A 4105-nucleotide genomic window follows, 5' to 3' on the forward strand; every position below is an offset into this window, starting at 1 on the left:
ATTTTTAATTCATAATGATAAATCAATGAATGCAGTCAATGTTAACAATCAACTATATGAATGATAGTGGAATGTCCAAATAATTTCAATTTATCATCCCTTGCTTGCTTAAAATTTTTTGGTTTTGATGTGAGGCTTCAAGTATTTTTTAAATAATTATTTTATTTAATTTTATTCATGATCTTTTTTTTTTTTTTAGTTGACCAGAGAGACAGAGAGAAGGAAAGTGAGAAAGCAAGCTACCAGGTCCGGGACTCAAACCACCATCAGTCATGTGGGAGTCCAGCTGTCTTAATCACTATGCCATCTGCCTGCCCCTTCAAGTATTGTCCTGCTTGACTGCAGCAGACAATCTGCCAACTAAGATTTGTCCCTGTCGGTTCCTCTATCCAAATTCGGCCTTCTGATTTTGCAACACAGAGTTGTCATTGGTGCCACAGGTCCACAAAGACAGAGTCGCTTGAATATTCAATGTAGAAAGGCCTTGGGCACACTTTCGTGAGTCTGTCTTGCTTAGTTAAACAGACATTTCTCAATGTTTGCACCAAATGCAGGGTTACAGGTCTTGTTTAAGCCCACAGTAAGTTCATAATTTCGCGTCAAGTGCCCTCAACTCCTTTTATACCAGCCCAGTTCCCTGCCTCCTACTAGACCAGAAAACAAGTCCCAGTTATAGTTCCTCTTAGTTTCCTCTGCCCCTCCCAAAACTGTACCACAAAAAGTTCAAATCTTGTTCTGCCATGTTTTATCTTCTGTTTTTGTTCCTGTTCCCCTCCCTAAATTGTGTCTTTTTCTCATTATTCCCAAAAGAAATGACTCAAGATTGCATATTTTTACATACAGAGGCAAATTCTTACATATTATAATTTCTCGTAGGGGAAAAGATAGTAGTGAGAAACTAAGTAATTAATCCATTGCTTGTTCTCCAGACCCTGGGCAAGTAGAAATTCAAATGCTGCCTCTACTACTTACTTGCCGTGTAATCTTGGACAAGTTATCCTTATCCTCGTGGGATTACAGTTTCCCTATCTGTAAAATGGAAAAGAACAATAATCCTTTATCACTGAGTTGCTGCGAGGGTTAATGAGTTGATACGTGTAAAACACTGAACAGGGTCAGGAATGTAAACTCATATGTGTTTGCTCTTACTACAGACCAGGTGCTGGGAATATAGAAATGAGTGAGATAGAAAAGGCCCTTGCTTTCCTGGACTTTATGTCCTAATAGAGAAAAAGATAATAAACAAATAAGCAAATAAATATAATTACGGTTTGTGGTACTACTGTAAATAGGACAATGGAGTGGGGACAGAGACTTTAGAAAAAATGGTCATGGAAGGAAGACAGATGGAAGGAATCAGCAATGTAAGGAATAAACAGCAAATGCAAAGACCAGAAGACTGGAAAGAGCTTAGAGAGTTCTAGAAATAGTAAGGAGGCCAGTGTGACTGAAGATAGGTGAGTTCAGGGAAGAGTGACAAACACTAATGCTGCTATTTAGGCAAAGGTCAGAGATTCAGCAAACCCATGTGGGTCCATGCAAGACTGGATCTAGTCTTTTTTGGGGGGTTCCTTTGAAGAAGTTTTATTTTATATAACACTATCATGAAAGGAAAAAAACTTTAAATAACAAGTAGAAAATTTTAATGTAAATTTTGATGTTTTCATATTATACTTTTTTAAATAAAGTTAAGTGCCAGACATGGTTCCTATTCTGTTGGTTAGTTAGCATGGACAGATCAAACAGAGAGAATCTACCACGTCGTCATCAGTCCGTTCTTCCTCTTCACATTTGGGTTTCTTTGAGACATAGCCATCGCCATAGCCTTCAGACATAATCATATCATCTTCACAGTCTTTCCTCTTTTACATAACTATGTTAAGTCCAAGCCCAGCCGAATGACACCGCTCCAGTTCTGTTTCAGTACAGTAACTTCTTCAGATCTGGGTGGTTTATAATTTTTTTATTTTTACTAAGTTTCTCGTGCTTTTCATTGTATCCAGTAACTGTGACAAGCAAGTTCTGTTCTCTCTGTGCATAGGACTCCCTGATAAGTAACTTTTCATAGTAATTCCAGCCCTGGAGACCCAGATAAAGCAGTAGTCAGGGCAATTTGGAGAGCTGTGTATAAAAGGTAAGCATCCGTTAATGGAGAAAGTCATCAGCTGTTTCTCTCAAAATCTCTGGATTCTCCAACATGGGATAGATAGCAAGTCATTAGAATGTAGCAAAATTGGGGACCAGCAGTTAGCGTAATGGCTATGTCACTGGACTCCCATGTAGTCGACCGTGGTTCGAGTCCCGGACCCAGTGGCTTAAACTCATGCCGGGCACGTGTGCCTGCATGCCCAAGATCCCAAGAAGAGAATGGAGAAGGGATTGCAGCATGGCCCTCCCTGGGGTGATTTCTTGCTTTCTGTCTGTCTGTCTCTCTCTGTCTTCCTGGCAAGCACATGCACCCTATAGCAAAAAAAAAAAAAAAAAAAGAAAATGTAGCAAAATTATAGTTATTAAATTCTGAATGTTTCATTTAACAATCTGTCTTCTCTGACATTATCCTTTATCTCAGTGGCTTTGGACTTGAAAGCAATGAGGAAGCCCTCAAATGATCTATAGGGATTGTGGACAATGAGATGGAAACTAAATTGCTGTATAAGTAGTAGTTCACATTCCAAAACCTGTTCAAGGGCCTTTTCCTGGCCCAGAGGGCTCTCCCAAAGGTTTCCAACAAACTGAAGACTGGAGACATTGAATTCATTTATTGTGCAGGCCAAAAATGCACAAGTGAACATTATTATCTGATATTCTGTTGCTGAGTTGTCGAGATAAAAGCGTTTGAAATACATTCAAGCTGTACCCTGGGCATTGCCGGCTTAAACAACGAACAGAACCCCAGTAACCTTTTCTCATCGTATTTGCAGTCGCATTTCTTCGTGAGGTTCAAGAAAGACTGGATCACTTGGAAGAACCTGCCAGTTCACTACCCCTTTGCATTTGAATTTGCGGTTGGCGTTGGCCATCAGTCTTGCCAGCTGCTCCTCACTGGCGAAAGTCCAGTGCCACTCTGGGTGCTGTTGTGGTACATTGTGGAGTCCGAGACCTAGAGAGCCTGCAGAAAAATACCGCAAAGCCAGCAGGCATTACATGTTACTGTCACCTGTCATTTCTTTGGCTATCCTGCTGTTTGCAAGCATCCAGTCTTTCTTGAACCTCGTGAAGAAACAACACTCTGCAGATAGGATGAGAAAAGATGTTGAATTCTTGTTTGCAAGCATCCAGTCTTTCTTGAACCTCATGAACAAACAACACTCTGCAAATAGGATGAGAAAAGATGTTGAATTCCGTACAGTGTCTAAGCCAGCAATGCTCAGGGTACTGCGTGCATAGAGCAGCTCTCCCCACCAAGTGGGTCCACAGGCTGGCCCTGTCGTGGGCATGCTAACCTCTTTTCTTTTTTTTTTTTCTTAAGAATTATTTATTCATGGGACCAGCAGATGCTATAATGATTACAGTGCTGGACTCCCATGTAGTCCACTACGGCTCAAATCCCAGACCTGGCGACTTAAAATTTATACCAGCTGTGTGTATAATCCCAGGAGGATTATACAAAATTCTCCTCCCAAAATCCCAGGAGGAGAATGGAGGAGAAGGGATTGAAGAATGGCCATCCCCCTGTGGGTGATTTCTCACATTCTGTCTCTCTGTCTGTCTCTGTCTCTCCAGCAAGTATACACATCCAGTAGCAAAAATCTCTAAAAATAAAAAAAGAATTATTTATTCAATTTTATTAATCATTATTGTTTTAAAATTTGATACAGGCACTCACCAAAGAGAAACAGAGAGGGAAAGTGAAAAAGCAAGCTGCCAGATCCGGGAATTGGCATGTCAAGTCTAGCACCTTAACCACATGCTGGCCCAGCTCAATCTATTCTAAATGCCATAAGAAGTCTGCAAACTAAGCATTGAAAGCATTTAAGCACATAAATAATAGCAGGTCTATGTTTCAAGAAGACGCTTTCTAGGTCTTTGTGAAATGCACAGCCTAAGAGCAAACTGCCCAGCTAACAAATTTTTAGCACTATCCAAGAATTTAAAAAGCCACAAA

General features: G+C 40.4%; 1 pseudogene; it reads right to left on the reverse strand.

Annotated features, from left to right (window-relative positions):
• Window positions 1–1724: 1724 nt before the first annotated feature.
• Window positions 1725–3085, reverse strand: LOC102483709 (cyclin-H-like; annotated as a pseudogene).
• Window positions 3086–4105: the final 1020 nt, after the last annotated feature.

The sequence above is a fragment of the Tupaia chinensis genome, unplaced genomic scaffold (genome assembly GCF_000334495.1).
Source record: "Tupaia chinensis unplaced genomic scaffold, TupChi_1.0 Scaffold000539_1, whole genome shotgun sequence".
NCBI lineage: Eukaryota > Metazoa > Chordata > Mammalia > Scandentia > Tupaiidae > Tupaia > Tupaia belangeri.